Source organism: Rhinatrema bivittatum, chromosome 17, assembly GCF_901001135.1.
Source record: "Rhinatrema bivittatum chromosome 17, aRhiBiv1.1, whole genome shotgun sequence".
Taxonomy (NCBI): domain Eukaryota; kingdom Metazoa; phylum Chordata; class Amphibia; order Gymnophiona; family Rhinatrematidae; genus Rhinatrema; species Rhinatrema bivittatum.
In genome coordinates, this window is record NC_042631.1 from 59,584,115 (window position 1) to 59,601,145 (window position 17,031).

At 49.3% G+C, this 17,031-nt stretch overlaps 1 long non-coding RNA gene across 1 annotated transcript in view; it reads left to right on the forward strand.

The window, feature by feature from the left end:
- Positions 1-16,251, forward strand: part of LOC115079480 — a 173,871-nt gene extending 157,620 nt beyond the window's left edge. Inside the window, exon 3 of the long non-coding RNA XR_003853296.1 lies at positions 15,985-16,251. This is a non-coding gene — a long non-coding RNA (uncharacterized LOC115079480). The remainder of the gene's footprint in view (positions 1-15,984) is intronic.
- Positions 16,252-17,031: the final 780 nt, after the last annotated feature.

The window sequence follows — 17,031 nt, forward strand, 5'->3', positions numbered from 1 at the left end:
GGGAACAAGAAACACAGGACCTTGCAGAAGTGCTGGAACACGGACGACTTCCTGGAGTGAAGGATCTCAGGAGTGACCAACTCCTTGCGAAGGCAAAGACACACTGAAAGCTGAGACCTTTAATAGGGCTGAGGTGGACAACGCCCAGGGAGGGGTCAGCAGGGGGCCACACCTGGCTGGCCCTAGAAGAGGAGCAGAGAGACGCGCGCCCTAGGGAGCTGGAGAGAAGAGCTGGAAGCTGGTGGCGTCCTCAGCCACGTGGAAGGCCAAGGAAGCAGTGGAGCAGCCCTGGGCTGGAGCTGGGTGAAGGCAGGTCAGTGGAGCAGCTCCCAGCTGCAAGGACAGAAGCAGGAAGAAGCAGAGAGAGGTAAGGCTGGCTGCAGGCACCGGCAGAGAGAACAGAGAGCTGTAAGGACTGAAGCAGGAGAAGGGCTGACTGCAGGAGAGTAGAGAGCTGTAGCAGGCTGCAGGCACTGACAGGGACGGCTTCCCAGCCAGGCAAGGACCCGGGCTATAGCAGGCACTGGGAGGGACAGCCTCCCTGCTGGCTGAAAGGTCCCGGGATCGCAGCAGTACGTCGGGGGAAGGCAGAAACATGAGCAGAGGAGCCGACCGCATGGCAGCAGCTGCGGGAACGGCCCCAGCTGATTCAAGGAGAAAGCATCAGCAGCCCGACTGGCTGTCTGTGAGAAGGTAAGAGCCTGCCCACGCTTCTTGCAGGCAGGAGCATAACAAATATCCACATTAATTTTTGTCTCTCAATCTCTATTTTCTCCTCCATTTCTTCTAAACCACCAAATACGACTTTGCCAAAGGATAAAATTCATCCAGACACCCTAAGATGAGCTTGCTCAAAAAAGAAGGCTTTAACAGCTTTCCTAAATTTGAATAAGGAGAGCACGGTCTTTACAATATCTGGCAAAGATTTCCAAATAGTTGGCCCTTGAATGCAGAAAGAACATTCTCTAAAATCATCTAGTTGAATCTCTTACTGGTTGATACAATTTTAAGGCTGCATTAAAGGATGGTAGAACAAGACCTTGTGTTCCTTTAAACACAAGTGTCACCACTATGAATGATCTCAGTTAATGTATTTAACAAGGCATTGTTTGAAGAGACTATTTTCAGAATCATCCCAGCTGTTTATATATATTTTCTTTATACAAAGACTCCTTATGTATAAGCCTTGTCTGGCAAATTCAAGTGATTTATTTAAATTTCATCAAGAGTTTTTTTTTGCCAAAGGGAGGCTGTGTGTGGGGAAGAGGAGAGGCAGAAATTTTGGTTCTTCAGCTGAGGATAGGTTTATCAATGGGGTTGATACCAGCCAGTGAATCTGCTAAGGGAGAGGGAGGTGTGATGGGGTTACATAAGAACATAATTTGGTTAGCATTTCACTGTCCGTCTCACCATCTTGACCAGGTGACATACAAACTACGCATGGCGAAGGGCATGGCCCAAGAACTAGACTGGTGGCTACAACGCTCAACACTCACCAAGGGCGCCCCATTTTTCCTGCTCTCGCACAATGCAGTACTCACCACGGATGCCTCCCGCAAGGGATGGGGAGCGCATCTCAACCACTTGCAAGCTCAAGGTCAATGGACCAGACAGGAGCAGTCCTATCAATTCAATTTCCTGGAACTACGAGCGATATGATACACCCTCAGAACCTTTGTTGCTCACTTCCAAGGTCACCGGGTAGTGTTCTACATCATGTTCTACATCAACAAACAAGGAAGATCAGGCTCTTGGATACTATGCAAAGAGGCCCTCACCATCTTCAGCTGGGCCAACAGTCACTCCATTCACTTACAGGCATCTTATCTACCTGGCATTGCCAACATTCAAGCGGACAAATTGAGTCGAGTATTTCACTCACACTAATGGTCCCTCCATCACTAGTTGGCAGAAACCCTCTTCTACAAGTGGGGAAGACCTCGATAGACCTCTTTGCACCGAACTCAACCGGAAGGCGGCCGATCTTGCTCCGTATGGCCCAGTCCCTGCAGGGACGCCTAGGATGCTTTTCTCATACCATGGATAGAACAACTGATGTATGCGTTTCCACCAATTCCGCTCATCACACGTACTCTACAAAAATACATGCAGGATGAGGCTCAACTAATTCTGGTAGCAGCTGCATGGCCTCGACAGCCCTGGTACACACATCTGCTGCAACTATCAGCAGACGCACCGCTGCGGCTACCGCAACACGAAGACCTCCTGTCACAAGAGCAGGGAACCCTGCTTCATCCGCTCCACTCTTCCCTGCATCTAACAGCTTGTTCAGAGAAAAAGAACAGGCCTTTTTCTCTGAACAAGGTTTCTCCATCACAGTCCAGGACATAATGTTAGAATCCTGGAAACCATCCACCAGACGCAGTTATCAATTCAAGTGGCAGAGATATGTGACATGGTGCGGCTCAAAGGATTTAGACCCACTCACCTGTGCTCAGGACAAGTTATTAGACTATTTACACACCTTGTATACCGCAGGTTTTGCCACTGCCTCATTCAGGGTTCACCTAAGTGCCACTGCTGCCTACCATAGACTCTTTGACGGTCAACCGATTTCATTACACTTGTCCGTTTCTAGATTCATGCGAGGTCTCCTTCATCTTCGTCCACCAGTCTCTAAGCCTCCAGTACCCTGGAATCTCAATTTTGTTCTAGAACAATTAATGTTATCACCATTTGAGCCGAGGGATTCGGCACATATTAAATACCTCACTTGGAAAGTAGTATTCTTAACAGCGGTTATGTCGGCCCGACGCGTAACCGACGAACTCATCCAACTTTTTTGCCGAAAGGTATCTCTCAATTCCACCTCAACCAGTCCATTGAGCTCCCAATGTTTTGTCCAAAGCCTCATTGCAATGAACGGGAGAAATTATTGTACACCTTGGACTGTAAAAGAGCATTGGCGTACAATAAACAACGAACCAACTCGCACAACAGACCTTCACAGCTCTTTGTCTCCTTCAATCCCAATGCTCCGGGCCTTCCAGTAGCTAAGCGTACGATCTCTAGCTGGATAACCCAGTGTATACAATTCTGTTACGAAAAGCGACAGTGCAAGCTGTCTTCTCAGCCCACAGCTCATCAAACACGTGCAGTAGCAACTTCCCTAGCTCACCTTCGATACGTAGCGCCACTGGACATCTGCAAGGCTGCTACGTGGGCATCTCTTCATACTTTCACTTCCCATTACTGTCTGGATCAACAGACCTCTGAAGATGCTAAACTGGGAAGAATTCTTCTACAAACCTTATCCACAGAGTAACTAAGTCGACTGTCACTCATGGTTTCATCACACTTCAAAGGTATCGGAGACTAATAAAATTTCCTTCAGTGTGATGTGGAGCTTAGGACTCCCATGACAGCATGGCTAATTCAGCCCTGCTATCAACAGGAAAAAGCAAGTTTGCTTACCGTAAACGGTGTTTCCGTAGATAGCAGGATGAATTAGCCATGCTGACCCAACCACCTCCCTGAACAGTCAACTCCGCCTTACGACCACACTTGCTTAATCACAGACTGAGGAGAGTCGATTCCAGCACGGGAGCTCTTGCGCAGCCTCAGAGCAAATCTCTGACATCACTTTGAAGATCCACCTCCCGGGCCTGATTGACAGTTCCCATGACAGCATGGCTAATTCATCCTGCTATCTACGGAAACACCGTTTATGGTAAGCAAACTTGCTTTTATCCAGTGTGCTAGACCAGAAAACCATGTCCACTAAGGAGTAAAAAAAAAAAAATGTAGGTATGGAATAGTAAGTAAATATAAACCATCACCTTTATGCCATACTTTGGTTTATTTTTTATATGCTTGGGACTCTCGGGGTCATTTTCAAAGGCTTATCGCGTGCGATAGCATGCTGAGGGCGGAGTCGGGGGCGAGGAGGCGGACTCGACGGTGTCTTCGCTGGTGGCGATAAGGTAAGTAACATTATCATCGCCAGTAGCGCACCCAATAGCACCACCTTTCACAGTGTTTATTTATTTTATTTATTTAAAATTTTTTCTATACCGTCGTTAAGTTAAATACCATCACAACGGTTTACAGAAGGGCACGATAAAGAGAAATATGGGTGTTACAGATTACAAATTACTCATGTGCCATCATAGTACGGTAACAATTTAAAATAATAAACTAGGTGTGTAAGTTAAACCTGATTGTTAGGAACAAATTAGGCAGTTTGATTATAACATTAATTTGCTTATGTAGGTTACTAAAAACTTCTAGCTTGGTGCATCCTTATCGCTCAACTATTTTTCTCCTTTTCTTTATCTTTATAAAATGCTTGTTTAAAAAGCCAGGTTTTCAGATTAGTTTTGAATAATTTTAGATTTGTCTGTAGTCTTATTTCGAGTGGCATGGTATTCCAGAGTACAGGACCAGCCAGTGACAGTTCTCTTTCCCTTACGTGCGTGAGATGTGCTGATTTGACAGAGGGGACAGTTAGTAGAGCTTTATTTGCAGATCTCAGGTTTCTTTGTGGTACGTGCACGTGTTAAGCCAGTCGGCTTTATCATCGTGGATTAGTTTATGGATTATACAAAGTGCTTTATATTGTATTCTTTGTTCAATTGGAAGCCAGTGGAGTTCAGCAAGTGTTCTTGTAATATGGTCACTCTTTTTTTTGCCTTCAAAACTCTGGCAGCGGCGCTTTCCCTGTACGTACCAGGATCATTCCAGATGGTGGGTTATGTCCCCTGTCCAACAGATGGAGTCAGAACCAAAAACTCCCAGGGGAGGAGCTATATAGGCACGCCTCCCTCGCCTCAATCCTCAGTATAGTTCTGACTCCAGCAGATGTGAGCAGGGGACACGGTGGTCCCCAGCACTTTTCTAAATTTATTTTTCTCTGAGGGATCAATTAAAAAAAAAAAAAAAAAAAGAAAGAAAGGTTTTTTTTCTTTAGAATAGGTCTTATAGTGTTTACTGCCAGGACCACTCCGTTCTAAGAGAGACACTGTTTTCCAGTCAGGAACTTGCTGACAGGCTGTGTTTTTTGCCTGTCACTTCATTTTTCTCTCTTTCTATTCTTTTGTTTTCCTCTTCCTTGCCCGGCTAGAGTGTGGTAAGTGTTGTTTTTATTATTTACAGTTGTTGGTAGGAACAGGAATTTCTGAGGGGTGGAAGTTGATAGTGCCGACTGCTCCCTCTAGCCCCGGAGTTTTTACTTTTCCCCTCCTACCCTTCGGGGAGTGACTGGAGTCCCGCCCCGCAGCTCTGCGAAGCCCATTCCCCGGAGCTGCTCACCGTCGGGACGGCGCTTTCCCCGACGGTCTCTTGGGGACGGTGAGGGGTCCGGATGCCGGAGAGTTTTATTGCTTCGCCGCTTCAGTTATTGCCGCGCTCCGCAGCCACCCCTCCCCCTCCCTCTCGCCGCAATGCAGAGATCTCCTAACGGCTCCGGAGCTCGGCAAGGGGTTCAGCAGCCCTCGGAGGGTTTTTCTTCAGCTTTTGAGGGGGAGTTTAGCTTACCTGGTAGCCAGCTTGGAGGAGAGTCGGACCGCGCCGGCAGGAAGCGTCATGCCCCGTTTCCCCTCAGCGTGGGAACGGCGGCCATTTTGTCAGCTGATTCTGAGGCAGCTCTCTCTGAGGAGGACGTCAACGCTCCGCTCCAGGTTTCCTCTCACGCTATGGGGTTTTGGAGCGCAACGGACCAGGGCAGGCAAGGGGATGACACCTCGGGGAGCCCTTCATCAGCACCGCCTGTTTTTTCGCCAGAATTTGTCGTTTTAATGCACAAGGCATTTTTACAGAGCAGGGATCCGAATCTTGAAAATTGGGGTCCCCCTCCTCCCAAACTGTCTTGCTTGACCCAGCTTTCGACGGTGGACCCTCCCTTAGGGAGGGCTTCTTTGCCCACAGGGGGTGCGGGGTCTGCTCGGGCCCCTCCCGAGGTCCCTACGCCGCTGCAGCAATCGTCGGGGGATTCATGGCAGGACCCAGATGCGGATGATCCCTCCCTGGCGGCCCAGGTAGAGGGTGACGACCCGAGGGTCCTCCGCATCTTTCAAGAAGCGGAGTTGGATGATCTCATCCCCCATATCCTGCAGGAAATGGACATCGACCCTCCTCCGGATCCTGTGGCTCAGGATCCGAAGATTAAGAAAGGGGATCCTCTGCTAGCGGGCTTACGACCCCTAGCGAAAGCTTTTCCCACGCATCACAACATCTTGCAATTGATTTCAAGGGAGTGGGATACTCCTGAGGCCAATCTTCGAGTCGGAAGAGCCATGGAAAAGTTATATCCTCTGCCTACTGATTTCCTAGAGATTCTTAAAGTTCCTGTGGTTGATTCGGCGGTATCCGCGGTCACGAAACATACCACCATCCCAGTCACGGGTGGGACGGCATTGAAGGATGTTCAGGATCGCAAGCTTGAGGTGTACCTCAAGCGTATCTTCGAGGTCTCAGCGTTGGGGATGAGGGCTGCTATCTGCAGTTCACTAGCACAGCGAGCAGCTCTGCGTTGGGTACAACAGCTTCTCACATCCCAATCTTTGCCACAGGCAGAGACTATTCAGGCTGATAGACTTGAAGCGGTGGTTGCCTATGGAGCTGATGCCTTTTATGATCTATTAAGGGTTCTCTCTCGATCCATGGTGGCAGCGGTGTCCGCTCGCCGTCTTTTGTGGCTACGCAACTGGGCGGCAGATGCTTCGTCCAAGACGCGCCTGAGTTCCCTTCCTTTCAAGGGTAGGTGCCTGTTTGGGGAAGATTTAGATCAGATCATCAAATCTCTTAATGAGAATGCGGTGCACAAGCTACCAGAAGATCGTCCACGTTATTCTAGATCCTTTTATTCCTCCAGGAACAGGTACCGGAATCAACGGAGGTCGCGTCCTACCACACAGCAGGCACCTCGGGTGCCTTCTACACGATCACACACCTGGAACCGGTCCTTTCGTGGACACCGCCACGGTAAGGATACTCAAGGGGCAGGTGCCTCCTCAAAAGCTTCACAATGATGCCAGAGGGACCCTCGAGGAGATCCCCTACCTGGGGGGGTCGCCTTACTCTCTTCTACAAAGAGTGGGTCCAAATTACGTCGGATCAATGGGTGCTGGACATCTTAAGACAAGGCTACGTATTAGATTTTGTACACGAACCCCAAAACCGTTTTCTGTTTTCTCCTTGCGGTTCCCGCCTCAAACAATTAGCAGTTCGGCAGACTCTCGATCGTCTGCTACAGCTAGGGGCGATAGTCCCGGTAGCGGCCTCCGAACTGGGAAGAGGACATTATTCGGTCTACTTCGTGGTTCCCAAGAAGGAGGGCACTTTTCGACCTATCTTGGATCTCAAGACGGTCAACAAGTGTCTCAGAGTTCCTCGTTTTCGTATGGAAACGCTCTGGTCAGTGTTAGCAGCTGTGCATCCGGGAGAATCTTTGGCCTCTTTAGACCTTACGGAAGCATACCTTCACATCCCGATCCATCCCCATCATCAGCGCTTCTTACGCTTCAAGATTTTGGGACAACATTTTCAGTTTCGTGCTCTCCCCTTTGGCCTGGCGACGGCTCCGCGAGTCTTCACCCAGATCATGGTGGTAGTAGCGGCGGCACTCCGCAGCGAGGGTATCCTAGTGCATCCTTATCTAGACGACTGGCTCATTCGAGCGAAGTCAAGAGCGCAGGGCTACCGTGCAGTCGACAGAGTGGTACAGCTTCTTCAGTCTCTGGGTTGGATCGTCAATTTCTCAAAGAGCAAACTGATACCATCCCAATCGCTGGATTTTCTGGGAGCACACTTCGACACCAACCGGGCCAAGGTGTTTCTGCATCCGGACAGCGCTCGGGCTCTACGCGCTCAAGTAACCAGTTTTATGGCTCTCGTCACTCCCACAGCATGGGACTATCTTCAGGTGCTGGGAACCATGGCTTCAACCATCGATTTGGTACCGGGGGCCTTCGCCCATCTCCGACATCTCCAGAGATCCCTACTTTCACGATGGAACCCGGTGTCGAGAGATTTTCAGGCAGTGCTGCCCATTCCAGGTGTTGTCTTGAGCAGCCTACAGTGGTGGCTGGACCCTCAACGATTGGCTCAGGGAGTGTCTCTGCAGAACCCAGATTGGGTGGTCGTCACCACGGATGCCAGCCTCTCCGGCTGGGGAGCGGTTTGTCAAGACAGGTCTCTCCAAGGCCGATGGACGGTAGATCAATCCACCTGGCCCATCAATCGGCTGGAGACCAGGGCAGTCTGTCTAGCGCTGCAGGGGTTCTACCTGTAGAATTCGTGGACCCTTGGACCGATCGGAACCAGATGGTGAGCCACTGAGTAGGGTGATAGCGGAGGTCCCGATCGGAAGGCGGCAAGGACGGAGCTGTGGGTGGCTGGAAGACGATCCTGGAAGGCCCTATGCGACCAAGGGCCGTGGCAAGGAAAGAAGGAACTGTGGAGCTGGTACAGTGGTGAGGTGGTCTTCGCCCTGGAAGCCGAGCCTCCCCCGAGAGGAGCTCGTAGGAGTTCGGCCGCTGGGACTTAGGAGATTCGCCCTGGAAGCCGGCGCCCCCCCAGGAGGAGCCCGTAGGGGCCCGGCCGCTGGGACTTAGGAGAGCCCGCGGGGGCGGAGTCAGACTGAGTCCAAGGTTGTTGTTCACCAGGCCGGAGTCGTGTACCAGAGGATCGTCGCTTGCCAGTCCGGGATCAGAAGATAAAAGGATCGTTGTCAGCCAAACCGGGGTCCGAGAGCCAGGAGACGTCGTAAGCCAGTCCGAGGTCCAGAGCCAGAGGGAACACCGAAAGCCGTACCAGGATCAGAAGCCAAGAGTAGTCGTAAGCCGGTCCAGAGTCAGAAGCCGAGAATCGCCGTAAGCCAGACCAGGGTCAGGAAACACAGGAGATCAGACGGAACAGGAAGACAGCAACTGGAGGCAGGGAACACCTGGGAACCTCGTTGCAAGGCGACGTTCTGGTCCAGCTGCAGGGCTTAAGTACCCTGGAGGCGTCTGATGTCATCAGGGGGCGTCCCCAAGGTTTCCCGCGCTGGCCCCTTTAAATTATTGAGTGAGACGCGCGCGGCTTAGCGCCACAAGGCGCCGGCTGCTCCGGCGAGGCAGGGAAGCGGGAGCAGAATCAGCTGTGGGCCCGGGCGAGCTGGGGAGACGCTGGGCCTGCGGCCGCCGGCGTCCCTGGAGGCCTGGGGAGCGCGAGACCCGCGCCAACCCGCGAGCAGGTGGGTGGCGATTCCGGGGCCGACCCGGAATCGCAACAGTACCCCCCTCCTACGCCCCCTCCCGGGGGGCCGTGGTTTATCCGGATGTGCCAAATGAAATTGGCGAAGGAGATCCTTATCCAGAATATGGGCAGAGGGCTCCCACGAGTTCTCTTCAGGACCGTATCCTTCCCAGGAGAGAAGATACTCCCAGCGATGACGACGGAACCGAACGTCCAAGACCTCTTTCACCGTGTACGTGGTCCCAGGATCAGAAGCAATCTCAGAAGGCTCCGGAGGCAGAGGTCGAAAACGAGAGAGGACCACTGGCTTGAGGAGAGAAACGTGGAAGACGTCGTGTATCCGAAGGGTAGATGGAAGACGTAAGCGGTAGGAAACCGCGCCAACCCGTTCGGCTACCCGGAAGGGCCCGATGTAGCGAGGAGCTAGTCTCATGGAGGGAATCCTGAGCTGGATGTTCTTGGTAGAGAGCCACACCCTGGAACCGGGCAGAAATACCGGAGCGGGTCGCCGAGACTTGTCCGCGTAAGCCTTGAAGCGTGCGGCGGTGTGGCGGAGCTTCTCTTGCGTGGAGTGCCAAAGCTGCTGAATCTGGCTGGCCGTCAGTTGCGCCGCTGGCGAGGAGATGGAGACAGATAACGGTAGTGGTGGCTTGGGGACATAAGAACATAAGAAACATAAGAAAATGCCATACTGGGTCAGACCAAGGGTCCATCAAGCCCAGCATCCTGTCTCCAACAGTGGCCAATCCAGGCCACAAGAACCTGGCAAGTACCCAAAAACTAAGTCTATTCCATGTAACCATTGCTAATGGCAGTGGCTATTCTCTAAGTGAACTTAATAGCAGGTAATGGACTTCTCCTCCAAGAACTTATCCAATCCTTTTTTAAACACAGCTATACTTACTGCACGAACCACATTCTCTGGCAACAAATTCCAGAGTTTAATTGTGCGTTGAGTAAAAAAGAACTTTCTCCGATTAGTTTTAAATGTGCCCCATGCTAACTTCTTGGAGTGTCCCCTAGTCTTTCTACTATCCGAAAGAGTAAATAACCGATTCACATCTACCCGTTCTAAGACCTCTCATGATTTTAAACACCTCTATCATATCCCCCCTCAGTCGTCTCTTCTCCAAGCTGAAAAGTCCTAACCTCTTTAGTCTTTCCTCATAGGGGAGTTGTTCCATTCCCCTTATCATTTTGGTAGCCCTTCTCTGTACCTTCTCCATCGCAATTAAATCTTTTTTGAGATGCGGCGACCAGAATTGTACACAGTATTCAAGGTGCGGTCTCACCATGGAGCGATACAGAGGCATTATGACATTTTCCGTTTTATTCATCATTCCTTTTCTAATAATTCCCAACATTCTGTTTGCTTTTTTGACTGCCGCAGCACACTGAACCGACGATTTCAATGTGTTATCCACTATGACACCTAGATCTCTTTCTTGGGTTGTAGCACCTAATATGGAACCCAACATCGTGTAATTATAGCATGGGTTATTTTTCCCTATATGCATCACCTTGCACTTATCCACATTAAATTTCATCTGCCATTTGGATGCCCAATTTTCCAGTCTCACAAGGTCTTCCTGCAATTTATCACAATCTGCTTGTGATTTAACTACTCTGAACAATTTTGTGTCATCTGCAAATTTGATTATCTCACTCGTCGTATTTCTTTCCAGATCATTTATAAATATATTGAACAGTAAGGGTCCCAATACAGATCCCTGAGGCACTCCACTGTCCACTCCCTTCCACTGAGAAAATTGCCCATTTAATCCTACTCTCTGTTTCCTGTCTTTTAGCCATAAACCATCTTGAAGGGAGACTGTTGCGTGGCGGAGTGTCGATATCGGTTGTAAGAGAACTCGGCCCAGGGGAGGAGAGCCACCCAGTTGTCCTGCTGCTCCCCTACAAAAGCGCGGAGAAACATTTTCAGGGTTCGGTTCGTGCGTTCCACTTGGCCATTGCCCTGGGGGTGGAACGCCATGGTCAGGTCTACCTGAATCCCAAACTTCTTGCAGAGCGCCCGCCAGTACTTGGCCGTGAACTGGGGCCCACGGTCTGAGGTGATATGCTGAGGCAAACCGTGTAGGTGGAAGACATGATGGACGAAGAGTTCTGACAACTCAGGAGCCGTGGGTAGTTTGGCTAGTGGCACAAAATGAGCCATCTTAGAAAAGCGGTCAACCGTGACCCAGACCACCGTTTTCCCTTCTGACGGGGGCAACTCGACGATGAAGTCTGTGGAGATGTGGGTCCACGGCTCCGCGGGTACAAGGAGTGGCTGAAGGAGTCCCCAGGGGCGACCCGGCAGAGGTTTTTGCTGCGCACATGTGGGACAGGACTGGACGTAAAGGCGGACATCCTCCTTTACTCTCGGCCACCAATAGAACTCAGTCAGAAGCTGGAGAGTCCGGGCTACCCCGGGGTGCCCCGCCGTCAAAGAATCGTGTGCCCATGCTAGGACCCTCCTTCGGGCACGCACAGGAACCACCGTTCTCCCTGCCGGTGCTAGTTCGGTGGCTGCCATTTGGACCTTGGCCGGATCCAGAATGTATTGAGGAGGGTTGGGGCCGTCCTCATTCTCAGAGACACGTGAGAGGGCATCTGCCCTAGTATTCTTGGCTGCTGGCCGATATCGGAGAACAAAATCGAACCTACTGAAGAAGAGGGACCAGCGTGCTTGCCGCGGATTGAGCCTCTGTGCATGGGACAAGTATTCAAGGTTCTTGTGGTCCGTGTAAACCACGATGGGATGTTGGGCCCCCTCTAGCCATTGACGCCAAGCTTCGAAGGCCAGCTTAATGGCCAGTATCTCCTTGTCTCCTATGCCGTAGTTTTTCTCAGCAGGCGAAAACTTTCGGGAGAAGTAGGAGCATGGCCGGGTCTTCCCGTCTTTGGAGACTTGGGACAGGACGGCTCCCACGGCCACGTTGGAGGCATCCACTTCCACAACGAACGGACGTAGGGGATCCGGGTGTCGGAGGCAAGATCCTGGAAGGCCTGGACAGCGGTTGAAGACCAATTTCGTGCATCGGCGCCCTTGCGCGTGAGGGCCGTTAATGGCGCCACCAGGGAGGAGTAGTGCGGAATAAAGTGGCGGTAGAAGTTGGCGAAGCCTAAGAACCGTTGGATAGCCTTCACTCCCACTGGCTGGGGCCAGTTCCGGATGGCAGCAACCTTCTCAGGATCCATGCGGAAGCCGGTAGAGGATACAATGTATCCCAGAAAGGGCAGAGATTCTTCCTCAAACTGGCATTTCTCCAATTTCGCATACAGTTGGTTTTCCCTGAGCTTTAGCAAAACCTGTCGTACATGCTGCCGATGTTCCTCGAGGTTCCGGGAGTAAATCAACACATCGTCAAGGTAAACAATGACTGATGTGTACAAGAGGTCACGTAGCACCTCGTTCATTAAGTTTTGGAACACCGCTGGAGCGTTGCAGAATCAGCTGTGGGCCCGGGCGAGCTGTGGGCCCGGGCGAGCTGGGGAGACGCCGGGCCTGCGGCCGCCGGCATCCCTGGAGGCCTGGGGAGCGCGAGACCCGCGCCAACCCGCGAGCAGGTGGGTGGCGATTCCGGGGCCGACCCGGAATCGCAACACTACCCACTGGTGCGCAGTCGAGCGGTTCGGATTCTTTCGGACAATGCAACCACAGTGGCGTACATCAATCGCCAGGGGGGCACCAGGAGCCATCTGGTTTCGTTGGAAACCGACGAGTTGATGACATGGGCGGAGCTACATTTACAGCGTCTAGCGGCTTCGCACATAGCGGGCGTGGACAACGTTCAGGCAGATTTTCTCAGTCGACAACACCTGGTGGACGCAATGCGAAGGATAGTACAGCGTTGGGGGAGACCGCATGTGGATCTTATGGCAACCGCGACAAATACAAAGGCCGCCCGGTTCTTCAGCCGCAGGCGAGAGCGCGGAAGGAGTCGACACGCTGGTTCTTTCCTGGCCTCGACACTGTCTCCTGTATGTCTTTCCTCCGTGGCCTCTAGTGGGCAAGGTTATCCGACGGATAGAGATGCATCACGGTCCGGTGATTCTAGTTGCACCAGAGTGGCCTCGTCGACCATGGTTTGCAGATCTCCTCAATCTGGCAGTGGAGGGCCCTCTTCGGCTCAGTCATCTGCCACGTCTTCTTCGCCAAGGACCAATATTTTTCAAGGAAGCAGATCGCTTCTGTCTTGCGGCTTGGCTTTTGAGAGGCGTCAATTGAGACGGCGCGGATATCCAGAATCTGTCATCTCGACGCTCCTGAAAGCTAGGAAGACATCCACGTCGGTTACTTATGTCAGAGTATGGAAGGTTTTTGAGGAATGGTGCGAGTCAAAATTGATTCTACCAACGCAGGCCTCGGTGACGCATGTGCTTTCCTTCCTACAGGCTGGTCTGGATTTGGGCCTTGCCTATAATTCTCTTCGTGTGCAGGTGGCGGCGTTGGGATTCCTACTTAGTAACGACAGCGGGCTCCTGGCCTCACATCCGGATATCCTACGTTTTCTAAAGGGGGTAAAACACTTGAAGCCTCCAATTAGACCACCTTGTCCTTCTTGGAATCTCAATTTGGTACTCCGGGCTCTATCTGCACCGCCTTTTGAGCCTCTGAGTTCAGCCACACTCAAGGATGTCACCCTTAAGACCATCTTCCTGGTGGCAATCAGCTCAGCACGTCGAATCTCTGAACTTCAAGCTCTATCATGTCGGGAGCCATACCTTCGTTTCACGCCAGGGGGAGTTTCCCTGCGGACAGTTCCGTCTTTTCTGCCGAAGGTGGTCTCGGCTTTCCATCTCAACCAATCTATAGAGCTTCCGTCATTTGTATCCTCTGATTTGTTTGACCTCCGTCGGCTGGATGTTCGACGTTCCTTGATACATTATTTGGAGGTCACCATTGATTTTCGACTCTCCGACCATTTGTTTGTACTTTGGTCAGGGCCCAGGAAGGGTTACATGGCATCCAAACAATCAATCGCTCGCTGGCTGAAGGGAGCGATAATAGCTGCGTACGTTGGAGTTGGTAAGTCTCCACCTTTAGCTGTTAAGGCACATTCTCTCCGCGCTCAGGCGACGTCGTGGGCGGAAAGTTCTGCAGTTTCTTCTCAGGAAATCTGTTGGGCGGCCACATGGAAGTCGCTCCACACTTTCGCAAGACATTATCGTCTAGACGTCCACGCGCCGTCTCACGGTCAGACAGGGTCATACGGGCAGGGCTGTCCGGGACCCACCCATGATGGGGAAGCTTTGGTACATCCCACCGTCTGGAATGATCCTGGTACGTACAGGGAAAAGAAAATTATTCCTTACCTGCTAATTTTCGTTCCTATAGTACCATGGATCATTCCAGACCCCTCCCTTACTTGGGGGTTCTTTGTTGGCCATCCCTGCTTTCCTGTCTTCACAATATTTTCACTCTGTATCTCTAGTTATTGCGAGCTGTGTCATTGTACACAGTACTGTTTGCAAGTTCTCAGTTACTGTTTTTTGAGTACAAGTTAGTTGCTGTCGTTTTTCAACTGTTATTTTCTCTATATTTTGAGATTAATTGATCCCTCTGGTTCTGTCTCTTTTCGTCTTGGCTTTGCTAGTCCAGTTACTGAGGATTGAGGCGAGGGAGGCGTGCCTATATAGCTCCTTCCCTGGGAGTTTTTGGTTCTGACTCCATCTGCTGGACAGGGGACATAACTCACCGTCTGGAATGATCCATGGTACTACAGGAACGAAAATTAGCAGGTAAGGAATAATTTTCTTATTGGGTGCGAAACTCTGGCAGTGGCGCTATTGGGTGCGAAAGCTGGCAGCGAAAATACTGCAGTGGTGCGAAGGCTGCTGGCTTTCGCAGGCCTGCCCCTCATTTTCTCTGGATTCACCATTCTGCAATAGAATGGTGAATCCAGGCCTCAAATAGCAGAGCTAATTCATCCTGCTTATCGATGGAAAATAGCAAGTTTGCTTACTGTAAACAGTGTTTTCTATAGATAGCAGGAAGAATTAGCCATGCTTCCCACCCTTCTCCCTGGGCATGGTGTTTTCTGCTTCTATATACTAAGGCTGATGCCTTCTAGCTTTTTTAGTAACTGAACAGAATGATGATATGCTGTGTGCGGGAAGTGAGTGCAGGCGCAGCACACAAAGACTTTGAATCTTGGAGAAAGTTCCCACTTAAGTGCGCCGTCAGTGACGTACCCCAAATAGCATAGCTATTTCATCCTATCTACGGAAAACACCATTTCCGATAAGCAAACTTGCTTTTATTGAATATAATATACTGCTTTAAAATAATTTATCCAAGCAATTTTTAATAGAAAATATTAAATCCAGTCAAAATATATGAAGACAGAAAACAAAATGTTGATATATTATTTATTTATTTAGAGTTTTTCTATACCGGCATTCGTGATTAGAAATCACATCATGCTGGTTTACATATAACAAGGGGGGTGTGAAACGCAGAAACGAAACATTAACAAGTGCAAAGAGGTCATAAAGTTACATTACAACAAGGTTTATATAACTGGGGAGAAGAATTAGAGCAAGATAAATGAGAGTTAATAAAGTATTGCATCAGTATAATAGCAAGACTGTAATTGTTTACTATTGCCTATTAGTAAACTGTTATTAAAAAAGCAACATAAAACCATAAATTGCATATTTGACATGGTACTGTTTTTATAAACTTGAATAAAAGAATTGTAGAAATTTGCAAATGTATATTTAAAATATTAATACACATCTTTATAATTTTAACTGTATTTCATTTTCTCTTATTTTCAGATTAAGCATTATACAGGAAGCATGGGAAACATTAGTCCTATTTTACTTATTCATGTATTTACACCAGTATTACTATTTAATGCTGTTTTTGAAATGGGTAGTTTTGTACTTTGGAAATCTCGCTGGCAGGTAAGATGTATATTTTTTTGTGTGAAAAACATTTTAAACATTTCTATACCACCTAGTCATAGTTCAAAGTGGTTTATAAGAGAATCATTTATAAAACAAACATGTAAAAGTGCTAAAACAATCTGAGAAATTACAGATATATTAAAAATATAAAATATAATAAAGCAATTGCTTGTTATTTTTTGAAGACTGTATAAAGTCCCTTGCTTATAATCAAACATATCATAAGAGAGACACTAGATAATCAGTCTTTGAAAACTTTGTCTTTGAGGGCAAGTAAACTCCATCGACTTGCACATATGGGTCACTTTACATGAATTATGTATAAGAAGAACATCTGGACAGTTTTCTAGAAAAGTTGAGTATACACGAGAAGGAATTTACATGACACTGAGCTAATTGCAGTTCAGTTATATCTGTTTTTGAGGAGTTCCATTTTTCATGTTTTGTTCCCACTTAGTATCTTAAGTTTGATTTTTGGACCTTTTTTGAGCTTTATCCTTTCTGTTGAAGTAGATAATGTGGTTAGTTGAAATCCATTGAGATAGATCCATCTTTGTTTTTCAACTTTTCTTTTGCTTATTTTTCATTCAAGGATTTCTGTGAAGCAGATCAGGAACTGTAAGAGGTTTTCCTGATGCTACTAGGTTACCCATCAAGGATTATTCCCAGTTAATGTGGGATTCAAGGATTTCTCAGAGGATAAGCAGGATGAGAGTCTTCATAAGTGGGTGACATCATCTGATGGAGCCTGGCACAGAGCTCTTTTATAAAAGTTTCTAAAACTTGTTTTTTGCTTCAGTGAGCATACCCAGCATCCCACATGAGAGCTCCTTTAGTCTCTTCTTTTCCATGAAGCATCCTGATCTCGGTTCCTTACAGTTCTGTTCCTAGGCCTGTGTTTTCAGCTTTTTTGGT